The sequence below is a fragment of the Haliotis cracherodii genome, unplaced genomic scaffold (genome assembly GCF_022045235.1).
Source record: "Haliotis cracherodii isolate W230 unplaced genomic scaffold, xgHalCrac1.p SCAF_19, whole genome shotgun sequence".
In the NCBI taxonomy this organism is placed as follows: domain Eukaryota; kingdom Metazoa; phylum Mollusca; class Gastropoda; order Lepetellida; family Haliotidae; genus Haliotis; species Haliotis cracherodii.
In genome coordinates this window covers 12,192,501-12,211,890 of record NW_027266274.1, presented here as the reverse complement: position 1 = coordinate 12,211,890, position 19,390 = coordinate 12,192,501, and the positions used below count along the sequence as shown (strand labels likewise).

The 19,390-nt window shown below is 40.6% G+C and overlaps 1 protein-coding gene across 1 annotated transcript in view; it reads left to right on the top strand.

Moving 5' to 3' along the window:
- The first annotated feature begins 11,410 nt into the window (after nucleotides 1-11,410).
- LOC139466763 (gonadotropin-releasing hormone II receptor-like) overlaps nucleotides 11,411-19,390 on the top strand; it is a 46,835-nt gene continuing 38,855 nt past the window's right edge. Inside the window, exon 1 of the mRNA XM_071248428.1 lies at nucleotides 11,411-11,938. The gene's annotated coding sequence lies outside the window, so the exon portion shown is untranslated. The remainder of the gene's footprint in view (nucleotides 11,939-19,390) is intronic.

The window sequence follows — 19,390 nt, the reverse complement described above, 5'->3', positions numbered from 1 at the left end:
TCTGCTAATATTTGCTGAATGTAATGAACAGACCTATACACAAGAGGATATATTCTCTGCTTCAGAGCATTTATTCACCTAAAAGAGAAAGTATTTACTCCGAAATATTGTGTTCCTCATTATAAAGAAGTTGACATCCATAAATTCTTTTCTTTATGTGTCTAATCTCTAAATGCATTCACAGGCTAGACCTATTCACATTCACACAGTTGCCCCTAGTCCTGCACCATGACCGTGGAATATATTTATTTTATGAAAAAATAATAATCTAGAAATGCATACAAAAGCAAGTCTGGCCAGCTCAAGCTAGCTCTATATCTGAAATCAGCATAGGGAATGTTTTTTTTATTTTTAGAGTCAGGAAGGATATTGTGTAATATAAGATTGCAGAGACTAAATGTTAGTCTAAGTTGTCCCAAGCAATAATAAGCAACGAGTCCATGTAAACCAATACAAGGACAGGAGTAAGGAGGCCACGCGAGATGGCACAGAAATATTGGACAAATAGTTTTCATATTGATAGCACGTTATGCATCTTTAATATTTATGAAAATAGAATACGAATACCAAGATAACACTCGCCATATCGCCGTGTCCTTGCAAGTAACTCTCAATAGAAGGACGTGCATCTTCCCGAAGCAAGAGAGTTAACTGACTTTAAAAGTCCAGTTTCCACCCTTGCCGAACTAGGCTGGAATTACTGTGCTCGATCGTAGCGCCACCAGTGGCTATTGCCATTTATGTCCCCTCTAAGCCTCTCCTATGTACCAATGAGATTCCACCTCTCGTATCACTTGCGTTTGCTTCACCCAAAATGGTGGCGCCCACTCATGACGATTTGATCGATAATCAAGATCTATATTGTGATAAAACGGGTCTTACATCGCGAAATGCATCAAATCACGTGAGCACCTTGATTAAAAACATGAAAAGATTTGGAAAATAACTGTTGACAACGAGTTAGCGGTGCACATGCTTTGCAAATCCTGCAATCGATCGAAATCTGCACGACAGTTTACGAACCGGATTTCGATTTCGGTGCGCGATTTTGATTGGACTATGCAGAGACTCGTTAGTCCAGCCAAAATGTAACTCCATAATACGAGCCTAGTTCGGAAAGGGTGGAAACTGGACTTTTATAGTCAGTTAATTCCCTTGCCTCAGGAAGATGAAGGACGTGAAGGAGCACCTACGTCTGATCCATATGTTGCGTCAAGACATTGTTGCGAGGAACGTAAATCTTATTGCGAGTGGACGTGGTAGTGTATCGAGGGAAGGTCATAAATATATGTTTACCATGGTAGATCAGAGATTCCGTAGGGATAGCATGGGATGAGACCAATTATTGAAAATAATGACTTCATCAATCTTTTAGTACAAATTCGTTTTCAATTATTGTTAACGCTACATTGTCATGAAACACCATTTATCATATAATGGGTAGGTTTCTCGGCAGGATAAAGCCAACGGATAAAAACGATATCGGTTGGGGTCATATGCGGATAGAGATGCAAATATCAAAGGTCAAGTAGGGACTACTTTCAGTGTTTATAAACAAACATGGCGTCGCCCTCGTCATTTGGCGATCGAGTGAGAATTAACCATCGTGAATCAGGATAAACTACAGGGATAATTGCTACAATTATATACTTATATACTGAAAATCAGTGTCGAACTGCGACGTAAAAAGTTGTTACACACGCTTGTGTATTTAGGGATGGTAAATATCCGGTATTAGGAATAAACACAATGTATTTAGCTCGCCAAGGCTGATAACCTCTATATATTAATCTACATGCATTAAACAATTGTATGAACTCTTTCAACTCTCTGAGCGCTGGGTACCCAATGGTACACACTTGAGTGCTGTGTTGTGTACGTATGGGGGATGTTTGAGGAAACATGCTGCAAACTCCAGCACATTCGTGACCAACTCGTGTAATTCCGGGACAAGCCGAATAGCGACTCGTGCCCCTCTCGTGGCCATTTTTGCGACCGGGTTCCGTCTTAGCGCAAACGGGCATACCTAAAACAATTGTCAACTCGTTGCGCAATGGTTCACACATTTTCCTCATATTATTATATATATTTCAGATGCAATTTAAAGCATATCGGGACATACGGAATTATACAGTATGATTGAACACATTTAACTGTGTCTTTGGTATATTTTTAGATGCAAGACATATGTAAAATCAGAAATTATTTCTGAGGGATTTTTTGACGAAGAACTTGAAATCATACGCGCATTCTGATTGTAACAGTCATCGATAGGGGGACGAGTCTTCTTGCAGGTTACGGAAAGGGGCGAGTGGTGACGAACGGCTCTAGCATTGTGAGCATCTCCGGATACTGTCCACCAACACTTCCTTCGTTTTGCCGTTTACAATAACGCGAAGATGACATGTCCTATAAATAATGTATGCCCACGTCCTTCAGAGATGAAGTCTCTGTACAGTACTATGGCAGTGTACCAGGATGAGCGGTTCATGGACTCACAAGTGTTTCCCAAGTGTTCTTTGGGTAATTTCGTGACCGCTCTGTTCACCGGATCTTATATACTCCGCCTACACATTGGTTCGCTTATAGGTGAGATGTATAAAGTCAAATCGGTTTTCAAATTTCCCTGCATTTAATTTTATGCATGTAAACAGAGCATCATTCAAATATTTTCTTTCATTGTTTATAAGATATACATAAAATCACGCTTCATTATGATTCTTATAACCTAACTCAGAGTGATTTATACGCTTATTCTCCAACATACACCACGGGGGGATTCAGAGTTAGATAACTGGCGACCCGTGAAGATCCAGGGTAGAATAGGTCTTCAGCAACCCACGCATGCCGTAAAAGGCGACGATGCTTGTCGTAAGAGGCGACTAACGGGGTCGGGTGGTCAGGGGTCGGATGGTCAGGGTCGCTGACTTGGTTGATGCATGTCCATCGTATACTAATAGTTTGGATTGATGCTCATGATGTTAATCACCGATTGTCTGGTCCAGACTCGATTATTTACAGATCGCCGTCATATAGCTGGAATATTGCTGAGTGCGGCGTTAAACAACAAACAAATAAACAATGTCGTATTTATACCCTTCCCTTGTCCTTCGACTTAGACCATACCTGCGAATTCGTCTTCGGATCATGTTATGAAGATATCTCACGAATCAAGCTCTTTGATCGCTGAAGATGATTGATTAAGGTCGATATTGAATTACGATTTGCTTAACAAGACAGCAGAACATGTTTTCTTCAAATCAAAAACCTCTCAAATAGAGTTTTAAATGAACAAACAAGAGGCATACCATAGGGATCCATGTGGATCGCCTGGAAAAAATAACCTTTCAGAATTCGCAATACCTTTCTGACATTGACGTGTTTAATGTTTGATCCCCCTTTCGGCTCTGGAATGCTTAATATATTCGTTATAACCAAGTCAAAACATAAATCTGAAATAGACCTTCAATAAGGAACAAAAGGATTTTTGCACTTATGAAGCAACTTCGCGCACCAATGCCGGTTGTATAGAGCTCATCCAATGGGATAACAGGCCACAGCTTGCCACACACAGAGTCACAGAATACTCTCTCAGAGCCGACCAGTGCCAGTCGTACATATATCCCCTTAATGCCTTCCTCTTTCCCGACAGACACTCTATCCCCTAGACTATGCAGACGGTAATGGAAAAGGATCTTTACAATGTACATATTGTATGTCATATTTTCGTGTTTATTATCTCTCTGTGAAATCTACCCGTGGGGTTTAGGAAACGAACTCATACAGAATAAAGGTCTTATGTTTGCAATGAAAGTACACATTATCTTCAGGCTGGGCCCTTTCGAACATAATTCGTCCTAAATACGGTAGAGTCCCTTTAATCCTGGCATTGCTCCTTCGAACGGCGGTGCTATACTCAGCTCACTTTCACAACACTCTGGCAGTGGGTTTATAGCCTGACAATTGTAGGCAATAAATCCAATCAGATTGCGCGCTGTTCTTGACGACCAACAGCTCGGCTGGCAACAGACGTTAGTCTGTTGACGTTAGCTGGTACTGTAGCAGCGATATCGACGTGTTTTCAAAACAATTACCTAAAAGTGCGAGAGTTATGAGGTACTGCCAGAGGCATTTACAGCCAGAAATGACAATCAGACAGATAATATATTAGTCTCACCGTGTGTGTACAATATTATTAAGACACGAATATTACAGTAAAAAATACAATGACATTAAATCATACACGTTACAGACACGGCATTTCAAAATGAGACAATGTTCATAAACAAATACACAGGGAAATTCGAATACACAATTGGTACTAGGTAGTTAGAACAGGGATATGAGTATGGGAATACCCTAAAATCTATTAAACATAATCACTATAGGATATGAAAAGACTAAAACAGGATATTGGTGTAGGATCCATCTTCCGTCTACTGAAGATTTTAAATCAGATCATTTTTAAAAAGCATTGATCATGAACATTTATCTTCATCTGACAGCACTGGCGAGGCATCGCAAAATTTACCTGCCTTTGCATGTGTTTATGTCGGTGCCTCCTATGGGGCAGGATACGATCACATTTTTTTGTGAACACCAGGTATCATCACTATTTGGTAGTGATTCATAAACACCTGTATATGAAACAGTCGGAATCATAAAATGGGCTCTGCGTTTCGCAGCGAGTCCTTGTCATTAAGGCAATGGTTTTGTCGCTTTTTTTTTTAATTACTTATAGTGCGTTGAAAGTATTTTAAGACACGGTCATCATACACACAGCTTTGTCACGATGGTCTGTGAGTAATCACTTCTAAAATAGTCGATTTTATACATAGCCTATATAACCTCCACGTCCCGCTGTAACGCCAACACATATGCCTTATATTTCCGACTATAACGCCAACACATGTACCTTCTGTGTCCCTTTGTAACACCAACACTAGTACCTTCTATGTCGCTCTGTAACGCCAACACATTACCTTCTATGTCCCGTTGTAACGCCAACACATGTACCTTTCATGGCCCGTTGTAACGCCAACACATGTACCATCTATTTCCCGTTGTAACGCCAACACATGTACCTTCTATGTCCCGTTGTAACGCCAACACGTGTACCTTTCATGTCCCGTTGTAACGCCAATACATGTACATTCTATGCCCCGCTGTAACCCCAACACATGTGCCTTCTATGCCCCGCTGTAACCCCAACACATGTACCTTCTATGTCCCGTTGTAACGCCAACACATGTACCTTCTATGCCCTGCTGTAACCCCAACAATTGTGCCTTCTATGCCCCGCTGTAACCCCAATACATGTACCTTCTATGTCCCGTTGTAACGCCAACACATGTACCTTCCATGTCCCGCTGTAACGCCAACACATGTGCCTTCTATTTCCCGCTGTAAAGCCAACACATGTACCCTCTATTTCCCGTTGTAACGCCAACACGTGCACCTTTCATGTCCCGTTTTAACGCCAACACACGTACCTTTCATGTCCCGTTGTAACGCCAACACAAGTACCTTCTATGTCCCGTTGTAACGCCAACACATGCACCTTCCATGTCCCGCTGTAACGCCAAAACATGTGCCTTCTATTTCTCGTTGTAACGCCAACACATAACCCTCTATGTCCCGCTGTAACCCCAACAAATGTACCTTCCATGTCCCGCTGTAACCCCAACACATGTACCTTCTATGCCCCGCTGTAACCCCAAAACATGTACCTTCTGTGCCCCGCTGTAACCCCAAAACATGTACCCTCTATGTCCCGCTGAAGCGCCAACACATAACCTTCCATGTCCCGCTGAAGCGCCAACACATGTACCTTCCATGTCCCGCTGTAACGCCAACACATAACCCTCTATGTCCCGTTGTAACGCCAACACATGTACCTTCTATGTCCCGTTGTAACGCCAACACATGTACCTTCCATGTCCCGCTGTAACACCAACACATGTGCCTTCTATTTCCCGTTGTAACGCCAACACATGTACCTTCTATGTCCCGCTGTAACGCCAACACATAACCTTCTATGCCCCGCTGTAACCCCAACACATGTACCTTCCATGTCCCGCTGAAGCGCCAACACATAACCTTCCATGTCCCGCTAAAGCGCCAACACATAACCTTCTATGTCCCGCTGAAGCGCCAACACATAACCTTCCATGTCCCGCTAAAGCGCCAACACATAACCTTCTATGTCCCGCTGAAGCGCCAACACATGTACCTTCCATGTCCCGCTGAAGCGCCAACACATAACCTTCCATATCCCGCTAAAGCGCCAACACATAACCTTCCATGTCCCGCTGTAACCCCAACACATGTACCTTCCATGTCCCGCTAAAGCGCCAACATATAACCTTCCATGTCCCGCTGAAGCGCCAACACATGTGCCTTCCATGTCCCGCTAAAGCGCCAACACATAACCTTCCATGTCCCTATATACTATTCTGGTAATCTAAAGTATATTGATTACGATAATTCCAATACGCTGTTTTGACCAATTACCACTTGTAAGTCGGAACCAATTGCTGAATGTAACCGTTATTTTCGTCTCAACGCTTTAATCATGCTTAGATGGCTACCTTCATTTGACTATTTCACAGAAAGATGTTTCGCGTTGATGCACCTTGAAGATAAAGTCTCCAGTGGCAGATTGAGACGTCAATTTCAGTGTGGCGGGCCATTAAGTTCAGTAAGTAGATTGTGTGGAGGCATGTCTGTAATTTTGTAATCGACCAAAAGGAGCGGTGAATAATTGCAGAGCAGGATTCTTGCAAACAGAGGCTTCTGGTGGGTCATTGTCCTCAGAGAGACAATTGAAGAACTAATGGACAGATGGACGGATAGAAAAATAATGGATAGAAAACGCGGTCAGTGATCATCTAAAATATTGTCAAGAAAAGGACAGATGTAGCGTTTTTTAGGTAAATGCTTGAATAAAAAAGTATTGGAAAAAGTAATAATTAGCTCCTGAAATGTATACGCCTTCAACTCTTCATTCATCCTGTGATTATTTTTCTTTCGCTTTTAAGGTTCAGGGTTTCATCATTTGTTTGAACTGCCACATGAACTCAGCCCATGTCAGCCTAGACGAATTATATATCAATTTGTAGTAGACAGTTTTTTGGTCTTCAGATGGATCGAATTTTGTTTAAAGGGTTTAATACTGTATGGGATTCCAAGACACAATAGGTCCCATTTATTTTTAAAATAGAAAAGGCAGTTATTGAGATCTAATCCTTGATCAATATTGGCGGTCGGGAAGCCCAGTTAGTGGTAAAGCGTTCGCTCGTCACGCCGAAGACCCGGGTTCGAATTCCGACATGGGTACAATGTGGGGAGCCCATTTCTGGTGTCCCTCGCCGCGATATTGCTGGAAAATTGCTAAAAGCGGCGTAAAACCAAATTCACTCACTCGTTGTAAATTCAATGTCCTGGGTTAATGTTCGTGCTTTTAATCACGGGTTTCTCTGGTCGAGACTCGAGTATTTATAGGCCCTCGTGGCATAGCAGTAACATTGCTGACGTTTATACCACATTCACTTACTAACGCGTATAAAAACATATTTGTCATAAAAATACTATTAGTTGACAATACATTAACCACCTGCATACAAAAGAAAACAATAAACAGTGTATGTTAGTTTGCTAATCTTTTGAGTTAAAATACGCTCCAATTCATTCCATTGATGATGAGGATGAGGATGAGGATGATACAATCTAAATATGAAACCGTTGACGCTGTTTCACTGGACATTTTTATTTCTTGTTTGGCGGGGTACATCAGTGGAAGGGAGTTGTCTATTTGATCACTATTGAACGATATCAGATTACGGATATACCTGAAGTTTCTGTTAAATTCCTTTTTGCCCAAATCCCTGTTTTGATGTTGTCAATCCGAGCAGAAATAAAATTTGTTTTCATATACTCGTTATTCCCTAGCTTCTAAACGATGTAAAATGTCAATTGAAAGATGAGTAGAGTGTATTGGAGATCTTGTGTTATCCGACTGGCTGCACTTCTTTCATTGCTGTCTCATTATCAGTATATTGAGTATATCTGAGTGTAAACTGCGGCATGGTAGATCAGTGGACTACTACAAACAAACAAACACACACACATACACACACACGTACATGCTCTTCGCTGTATAAGAGCGACTTTAAAAGCCATTTCACCTCACCTCCACGGGCGCAAGGATATGTCTTAACAAAACACAGGGAAACAAATAAATCATTCTACCCTTTTAAAAATTGACAATTAATTGAAAAAAAGAGTATCATATTTCCTAAATATTTCCTATTTCCTAAAATATCCCCGTTAGTCAAACGTTTTATTATATACCATTAGATACAACATATAAACACAATCATTAACCATTCAATCAATGACGTCATTTAACCCAATTCATCGCAATCTATAGCAATCCGCACGTGAAGATCCGGGTAGATTATAGGCCTTCAGCATCCCATGCTTGCCGTAAAAGGCGACGGTGCTTGTCGGATGATGCGACTAACTAGATCGGGTGATCAGGCTCGCTGACTTTGTTGATGCATGACATCGTTTCCAAATTGCGTGGGTCGATGCTCATTATATCAATCACTTGATTGTCTGGTCCAGACTTGATTATTTACAGACTGCCGTCATATAGCTGGAAAATTGCTGAGTGTGGCGTTAAACAACAAACAAAGCAATCCACAGTCGGAAATATTATTGGTCCGGAAGTAATTCAGCTCTTGGATAATTTGAATAAGCTGTCACTCCTCACAGTGCCATTTTAGAACGAGCGCATTCAATGTTCTGCAAAACTTGTTTCCTTTCCAGTGCTTGCTGAAGCCCAAAAACGTTTCCATAATCACACACGTTTTGTAACCGCTGTGAACAGAGGCATTAAATCACAGTCTTATGATCTGTAAACAGAGATCCGTGCAAATGCATGGCTTTCACTAAATTGGTCAATTGGGACTCTTTATGGAGCCTAGATATTGCTACAATTACATCTGCAAAGTCAGATATGGGCCTATTTCTCTTTTTCAAATGCATCATTAACAATAATCTTTTTCAGCAGTTATTATTTATCTGGGACAATTATTTTTGGGGGGGATAAAATCCCCCACCACAACCCGAATATCCAATGGTCGACCCGTAAAAATATGATACGAAAGTAGGGAATTGATCAGTTGAGATTCAATGTATAGCCATCATAAATTGGTTGCTTCTGTCATCTTCTACAGCCGTCATGTAATGGCCAAATCGAATTACCTTCAGGCATGACAGATAAATGATGATGTAGACATGTTCAGTCGATTATATTTTGTATGTCTTCAACAAGAAAAGCCACAACCATTACCGTCAGAGTCTAATAACATACTTGGTTGTATGTTTTTAACCATATGACACCCTACTTCCATATCTCATTTGAAACAACTATCGGTTTTATGCCAAAATGCATTAGTCATGCCCAATTGTCTAAAGTTTTCATTTAATCCGATCAAAAGTAAAGCAATGTAAGCTAATCATTTAATGTCACACCAGTACGATATTCGCAACATGATTGAACGTTTGTGGGCGTCATACAAACATGAAAAACCTGTATGTACTGCGTCAATAACTGTTCTTTTTTATCCGTGTAACTTCTTTTTTAATCCTATCAAGTTTGTTTTACTTTATTTTATTGAAAAAAAAACAAATTCATGCATTCATGATTCATGGAATCAAAGAAATCAAACCGAAAATAGGTATACATTTAAAACTACTTAAAAACATACATTCATCCGAGAAATTTATTTCTATACAAAAGGATGAAAAAATATCTTAAACAAAAAATGGTCACTTTTATTCTCAGCATTTGATTCTTAGCTCTCTGTTGACAAATGCTATGTTTTAGTCTGATTTTGTGTTGCATCCTTTTTGGTTTGAAATACGACAATGTTTGTGTCTAAAACTTTTAATCATGAAAGAGTGTATTGTGTCATTCTATACAATCCGAAATATGCTTTTGACGGAAACCTATATTGCACAACAACTCTGGGGTCAATAAAAAAAAGAAGAAGGAAAGTTTGTATTTTGTCATCACTGTACTCATGTAGGGAGTATTGAACTTGTAATCTCTACTCAGGGGCTGGGGTGGCTAAATGGTTACAACCTTATCAAAGTGAAGACCCGGTTGCAAATATGTAAATATGTAAAACCTATTGTTGGCGTCCTTCGCTGTGTGGATTGTTCCTGAAAGTATACTTACTTAACAGCTTTATATGCCAATGGCATTATCAGTACGACAGTGTCAACACCTGTATAAACAACGGATCTGATGAAGTATGTGCATAGTTTAATAATGGCTACTTCATCCCCACCACTTTAACAGCCATGTAGACTTACGCTCGTACGTGTACCATTGATCGACAGGTAACTCTGCAATCTATTTACACTTCAAATTAACTGAACACCCCCAACCAGATGTCATCAGGATCGATGATAAAATCTATTTCATATGCAGCATCAAAGTAAATGTGATAATATGTATAGCCATTGGATTGAAAAGTTGTGCCAATTATTGAACGCCGAGAACTGACAGATCAAATTCCCATAACGTGATTATCTATTTATAACACATTTACTGCTCTCGTAACAGTTAACTGGAGTTAACACGTGCAACGCAATTTCAAGATCCAAATTGATATTTCAATTTGATATTTTGAAAACAAGATTACTGAATCAGGTTTGCTACGGGTCCTTCCTTCAGTTATCCATTCCTTATTGGAATCTATTTGTGATGTTCGAAATTGATTATTCTCTCTTTTTTAAAATATGCATTCTCAGTCTTTTATAACTGAATAGTTTCCAGACATGTTTCACGAATCACAATAGTCAAATATACATGATCTTTTTCTATTCACATCTGGCTCGTGAATCGCTATCACATGGCTTAAGCGGCAGCCTTATGGTTCGAACGAAATGAATACTGAATTATTTATGAATGAAATTCCCATAAACAAACCATGACATAAAGATAACCGTCACTGTATATTCCTTCTGTTACCCAAGTTCAAGACCTACCTCAGACAACGACATTACTAATACATGAACAGAGTTTAGATGAGGTTTGCATCGCTCTCTCCAAAGCGTTCCGATTTCCTTGAATATGAGAATAAAAGTATAAAACTCTCCTTAGGAGATCTTCTAACCACACAAACTTGTCCGAGATGGCTCCAGTGATTTGTACACCCGTCAATGAGGCGTGTGGATTTAATCAAATAGCTGGGGAAAGTGACAGGGCTAGTCGACCACATAGTGGCGGGCACGGGATCAATAGTCTGTGGTACGTACGTAACTCCTCTTGCTGACTCACTTTGAATACAGCACCCGCCTCTAGCGCCACACGCACTCCCTCACTCCGTGCTACATAATTGTACACCTTGGAGGGACTCACTACGGCCACGGGACGCCGTTGGCAGGTAACATGACTTGCAGCTACGTCGGGGACGACGCCAACTATTGTGAGAAGACATCGTGGCAGGGCTAGAAATATCTTCTGTAGCGTCTGCATTTGCGTTGTTCCCTCGGGATAAAACACAAAAGATTACTGATAGTTCGAAACTTAACGATCTGAGGGATGTTCGTTGTGATGCGTGATTAACATATAGCCATCAGCACGGTTTATACACGACCCGTTCTCCGGAGAATCATAGTCGTATCGTTCACCACGGTGCTATGACACAGTACACACCTGCTTCATTATATTCTGTACTGTGAAGGATGCAATTGTTGGCGGTGATTTGGATAAGGTGGTGCATGACGATTAAGGATTAAATGACAGTCTGGTTTGTCGACTACCCTTGTTTCATGGTGTGTTTCCTTGGATCACAAAACAAGACCGGAGGGACAGGACCTTGTCCTACTTTACAACACGACAGTCTCACAGCATCTGTAGGTAGGTAGTCCTTTTCAAAACGGATCGATTAATAAGGTTTCGATTTCTCCGCCAGGCTTACATCAACTCATAACAACTTCTACGTCGCAATATGTCACATATGATTGAATTTGGGTAACAATCAGTGTATGGTGATGGAAAGATCGAAATCTTTCCGCTTTCGGGAAAACTGTACGTTGTTAATGCAACACAAAACTCTAAAAGCTTTGTACGTATGCATGAATAAATACTTGAATAATTTATAACTTTTCCAACTAGTTTTGCATATTTCCTGCAAAAGTCAATTACACCCTTACACTGTAGCAGATGTCGTTAACACTTGTGGTATTTTCGTTCAAATGAATCTTTTTGTAAACCCGTTAGTGAGTGAGTGAGTGGGTGATGGGTTTAACGCCGCTTTGAACAATATTCCAGTTATATCACGGCGTGTCAAAGTATGGGAAGAAAGCCCGAAGTGGTGTAGGTGACAGATGTTTACCATTTTGGTGAAACCCACGAGCGCGGGTATGGTGCTGACAAACCTAGACACATAATCGGGGCGAACCGGGATTCAAACCCACAGTCATGGTTTCTGGTGTGCCCAAGGGACGCAACTCTGCACAGCAAATTGCGGCACCTTGGACCACTGGGCCACCCGTGCCCCTGTAAACCTGTTAAATAATGTAGGCAATTTTATGCCAGTACCTTGTTAGCTGTATAGAATTACTTCATGCATTGGAAGCATGTCAATAACACATACATATGTCTTTTAGACATTTATAACAGTATATAGCAGTTATTGTCATCGCATTTCAATAATAAGGATCTGGTATTTATGCTAAATATAAACATATGCGAGATAATATTGCATGCTTTTGTCATGTGAGTATATAAAAAGGCTTTGGTCCAACAGTATTAATGTATGCATGTCTAATATTCTTCGGACATCTGGTATCACTGTTTGATGGTTATTCTTAAACGCATGCTCATGGTCTAGTCGGAATCGTACAATCGAGACTGCTTTTGGCAGAGATTTCTTATGAATATGGAAAGAGTTTTGTCGCTTTTATCTACTTGATGTATATGGAGAGAACAACCACGCTGAACTGTTTAGTAGGCATTACTTAGAAGTTGACGGATGACAAGTAGACACAATTTATGGATAGCGACTTCTTATTTACTGTAAAGGCGTCGTTTCGGTATAGATCCAGTCTTGCGTGATAACAGTACAAGGATCTTTACCGAAACGTCGTCTTTATAGTAAATAAGAAGTTGTTGCCTATAAATTGTGTCTACTTTGTCACAAACACACTGTTGCAACTGCACATATAGACGCATCACAACAAAGACTAAAGGATATAAGCGGATTCAAACGTATTTTCCATGGGCACCTGCCAACCGACGCTGCTGGACTCCATTTGTTAGTGACGTCAAGGTTTGAAACTATAGTGAGGGCATTCCGTTCTCTATTTTTATGAAAGTCTGAGGGGGAATTTGATTGTTCAGCCTCAAAGCGAAACTGGGTTCACCATGTTGGCAGTCCATGCAAATTTGATTGTTCAGCCTCAAAGGGAAACTGGGTTCACCATGTTGGTAGTCCATGCAAATTTGATTGTTCAGCCTCAAAGCGAAACTGGGTTCACCATGTTGGCAGTCCATGCAAATTTGATTCTTTAGCCTCAAAGCGAAACTGGGTTCCGCCATGTTGGCAGTCCAAGCAAATTTGATAGTTCAGCCTCAAAGGGAAACTGGTTTCAGCCATGTTGGCAGTCCATGCAAATTTGATTGTTCAGCCTCAAAGCGAAACTTGGTTCCGCCATGTTGGCAGTCCATGCAAATTTGATTGTTCAGCCTCAAAAGAAGACAAGGTCCGGCCACGTTGGCAGTCCAAGCAAATTTGATTCTTTAGCCTCAAAGCGAAACTGGGTTCAGCCATGTTGGCAGTCCAAGCAAATTTGATAGTTCAGCCTCAAAGCGAAACTGGGTTCCGCCATGTTGGCAGTCCAAGCAAATTAGATTGTTCGGCCTCAATGGGAGACAAGGTCCAACCATGTTGGCAGTCCATGCACATTTGATTATTCAGCCTCTAAGGGAAACTGGGTTCCGCCATTTTGGCTGTAAAAGCAAATTTGATTCAAGTTGTTCAAACTGCTCTTATGTTATATATTTTATTTTTTATATTATGTATAGCAATCTATAGGTTAAGGGTTATTACATTTATACAATATTAAACGTCAGCGCCACAGAATAACCTTCTCGGGTATCCGGCGAAGCCGATTTCGTTAGGTGTAAAAAGCAAAATAGCGGTAACAATTTTATATAAAAAAATGGATCATTGAAATCAGTGATGGCACCAAGTGTCTCAGTGTCTCAATCACAAAAGGCAAAATCTAAATGGACATCTGGTAGATAGTTTAGTACCCTTTTGAGCTCAGTGTTGTTCGCGATACTATCAGTGAATGAATTAATAATTTAACAAGCACCAACATGTTCTTCTGAACAATGAACTCTCCCTTCGGTTTACTTGTGTGTCGATGGCAAGTGGTTCTGATGCATGTTACACATTCCAAATCCCAATGCAAACCCTACGTTGCAATAAATATTGACATGCCAAATGGAACTGAAACAGGTCATTGATTTTCTTCTTTTGTGTATCAACCCACAGTCCTTGAAAATGTTTTCTTCACGGTGCAAGCGCGTCAATGTCAATGTATGCATACTTTAGTTTACAATATGTGTATATTATGAAAAAAAGCTTTTTCTCAATGTCTGATTGAAAAAAGTGCAGTGATAGCTTAAATTGTACAAATAAGTAAACGTCAGAGAATAATCAGTATCGATTATCTGCCGAAACAGATTTCATTGGGCGCAAAAGACAAATATTTTGTTGATGGTATGAAAAGATCACTGAAAATCAGAAAGAACACCTGGGCCCACTTGCACAAAACGATCTTAGCGCTAAGACTATTGTAAGCCTTTGTTAATGTATGGGAGTTAAGATCATCTTAGCGCTAAGATCGCTTTGTGCAAGTGGGCCCAGGTGTTTGTGCTTCTGACGCTTGTTACATAAACGAAATCTCAATCGGCAGAAACAAACTTCAGTTGCAGTAAATACTGACATGCCAAATGTTACTGAAGCAGGTCATTGTTTATTTTTTATTTGTGGATCAACTCACAATCCTTCTTATTGTTTTCGCCACGGGATAAGTGTTCTATTGGGCGCAAAAGGTAAAATTAGTGGTTACAATTATATGAATGGATCACTGAAAATCAGTTTTTGCGGAAACGGAAAACATTTCTGCTCTACCAATACCAATACCTCATTGTGCCGGCTCACAAAATGTAACTTGCACCAGGTGCTTTTCGTAACACATGGCAAAATGATCATGGTTCGGATTTGCGCTCCCTGTCCAATCGTGTGTCACTCCATCGCGGCACGGTATCGATCATTGCTTGCATCGTAATAATACTGGAGCAGAACATTCACTCATCACTTTCTTAATAACACAGGGCAAGGATCAGTCAGTTGTTTTTTTAAGGCTGATGTGAGGTTCAGCTTTAAGAGGAACAAGATGAACAATCGAGTTCATCAGGTTGATTTGTGCAAGCTATACCTTAAACATGTTCATTCCCCTATGATCAGCAGATTCTCTGCACTTGTTCACAATAGACGAAATTCAAACATAAGATATCATTTTTAGTTTCAACAAAATCAGGAAATACCATTGAGTGTATCACTGGATTGTCGGATGCAACATTGTCTGTACTCGTGTGCGGCGTCCCCCAAAAATCAAACATTTATATTTTTATGCAAATCGTGTGGAGGATGGCGACTGCCCTACTGACACCTGCTTACAATTTTCGTGAACACCTGGTGTCATCATTGATTTCCAGTGATCCTTTCATATGTTTCACCGCTATTTTGCCTTTTACGCCCAATGGAATCTGTTTCGGGAGATAATCGAGACTGGTTATTCTCTGGAGTTGACGGTTTATGTATTGTGTGTACGACCGTTAACGTTGTACAAAGGTTTACACCACTCAGTGATAGTTCAATTATAGTTGGGCGTGTCCGGTTAATGTTAGATGACAGACACAACTGGGGCACGTCTGTCCCAAGTGTCGAGGACACCAGGAAGCCTATGGAGCCAACAAATCAAGGATCATAATCGAAGCAAAATTTGAACAGCGGATCCTAATACATAAAAGGAACGCAACTCTGAATAGCGATTACCGTGTACCAATCTGATATTGGAGATGATTGATCCAGTGTGAACATGAATCATTCTGATCTGTTCAATTCAAATCAATCAAGTGTGTGAGTGAGTGAGTAAGTTGGGTTTAACGTCGCTTTTTAACAGTATTCCAGTTATATCACGGCGTGGCAGCTTAACGTGGAAGGAAAGCCAGAAGTGATGCAGGTCTCAGACGTTTACCATTTCGGTGAAACCCACGAGCACGGGTATGGTGCTGACAAACCTAGAAACATAATCGGGGCGAACCGGGATTCGAACCAACAATCATAGGTTTCTGGCGTGCCCAAGGGACGCAACTCTGCACAGCCGTGCCCCCATCAAGTGTGTGATAGTACATGGGTATCGATCATTTGATTGTTTGGTTTGTTAACAGGCCGCTGTCGCATGTGCGGCGTCAGGCAATAAATACTTCTTTATTTTTGCAAATTGGGTGGTGGCGGCTGCCCTACCGGTACATGCTCAGCTCTTTTAGCGAACACCTGGTGTCATTGATTTTCAGTGGTCCATTTATGTATTTCCCCAGCTTTTTAGCTCTTTATGCCAAATGGAATCAGTTCGGGCGGACGATCAAGACTTGTTATTCATTTGTATTGGTTTATCTTCATACATATGTGATTATATCATGATACGCTACATACACCGAGGTCTGGTTGAGTAAGGAAGTCATGTGGATATATCAGCATCAAATACTGATACTCACAGCTCGTGACGAATTCGCTGCGAATGACGCATTCGTCCGTCTGAGAACAAGGACAACTATCAATATTACAATTAGATTCACTTTCTGAGACAGATGAATTAATCATGAATTACAACGTCATGAACTACATCGTCATGGACTACACCGTGTCATGCTACTCACTGAAGGTGAACAGACATGTAGCACGCAGACGCATGAAGAGGCATCAGAACCATTGGTGGCACAGAGCTTCATATGCAGATAATATGTTCGCTTGCTACACAGAGGATCTGGGTTCGATTCCCTAACTTATTCTCGCACAATACATATACCCATTCTTTGCCTCATATCACCTAAGGATTGGTAATTGCATGCGTGGGCATTATCAGTATATATTATTTGTATAATTTGAACACATTTCGACTAAAAATCTACCTCGTTGTGATTCCGATTTCGAATTGTTCCCAGCAACCTGTGCTACCGGTAGGAGGCGACTTAACAGAGGGTAGTCTGGCTCGTTGTCTTGGCTGATGGCTTAGCATCGGACCACGAAGTTGTGGATCGTTGTTCACAATATCAATCACTGGATTGTTTAGGCCAGACTCAATTAATTACAACCCCGTTAAAATGTGTCAATAACTATGTTAAAAAAAATATTATTATCCGCTCTGGGATATTGGTGAGTGCAATCTTAAACACCACACACACACACACACACACACACACACACACACACACACACACACACACACACACACACACACACACACACACACACAAACACACACACACACGCAAACACACACACACACACACACACCGATACACAAACACTCACACACACGCACTTATGCTAGAATGTTCTTGTTAAAATGTACATTTCCCATGGTATACAATTCAAAAGGCACAGCGCCACAACCATCTACTGAAGTGATCTATTTTAAGTCCACGTATTCATGTGTCATACTTTATCCGATATCGCGTTATTGATTAACGATATGTCCTCTCTTCCAGATAATATTTGCGGTTGTTATATTAACATACTATATACGTCATACGTATTGCAGTTTCCAGCAATATGGGCAGCGATCCACCAAAAGTTCGTCCATAACAGACTAAAGACTTAGGAATGCCGTGGTTCAACGAACGCTGGGCCCTGTAACATTAATTCGCGTTATTACCAATAACATATGGAGGCTGACTTTTATTATGATTTTGGAAACGGTCGTGTCGCCCATTTTTAAATACAACACCAAAAATTAAAAGACAAATTAGGAAATGGCGTCATGCTTCATGGAGATGTCATTGAGAAATTTGGAAGTGTACTTCACACGCCTTTAAAAACGAATTAAGGCCTTGACTTTTGTAATCCTGATCAAACGACTTTTGAGCAAGAATCGAGTGACGTTCTTTGAATTCGTTCTTCGTATAAACAGCGTGCTCGAATGTACCTCAAACGTTTTTTAATGTTGGCTGGAGCTCCTTGAATATTGCCCGACGTAAAGGAACTGTTGACTTCATCCCTCTTATCATACAGTCTTGAAGATACTTTGGTGTCACAATCTTTATATGTAGATCTAAATATATAATAAATGGGGCGGTTTCACTTGTCTCTTTTGTTTTTAGTTCAAGTGGTAAGTGGCTAGATCAGTTGAAGGTTACTAGCTACTTGAACTTTCTTCATTGAAAGACATCAGAACATCGACATAATTGAAGCCTGAGTTAGACTTCGTGACCAAATTCCGTTGTTTCGATCCGAGAAGAATGTCAAAGCTGGATCCTTAAAATAATCAGCAAGCTTTGTGACAGCGGCCTGTAAAATAATGATTTATATTCACATACAATGTCCCACGTTCTTTGGGTACGATGAGACGCAATCAATCAAGTCAACAAGCCTGACCACTCTATGCCCAAAGTCTTTCTTTCGCCAATCTTAGTATCTTCACCCGAAATTAGGTTCTAATCCAGAATCACCACAGAACGGCACATGTTTGTCTCCTATTTGTAATGCATTAATATCCAAAGGAATAGACCCGTGAAGATCCGGGGTAGAATAGGTCTTCAACAATGCGACGATGCTCGTCGTAAGAGGGGGACTAACGGGATCGGGTGGTCAGGCTCGTTGACTTGGTTGATGTATGTCATCGATCCCAATTGATTGGATCGATGCTCATGATGTCAATGACTGGATTTTGTGGTCGAGACTCGATCATTTACAGACCACCGTCATTTAGCTGAAATATTGCTGAGTGCGGTGGTAAACAACAAACAAACGAAAAACCAAAGGAATAATAATAAATTATCTTCACTACGTTATTCCATCTTACTCGCCTTGTAAGTTTATCGTCATTTATAGTGGGAGATGTTTCCAGATCCTTTAAAGAGTTAACGCAGGTTAAAAATACACTGCCGGTCAAAAATGAATATACACTCATTATTATGACAGCGACAAATGGAGCAAACAAGAATTAGTTATTTGATGGTGATGTACATTTGTACTTGATATGGGTATCATACTTTTGTCTTGGACCTTAAGTA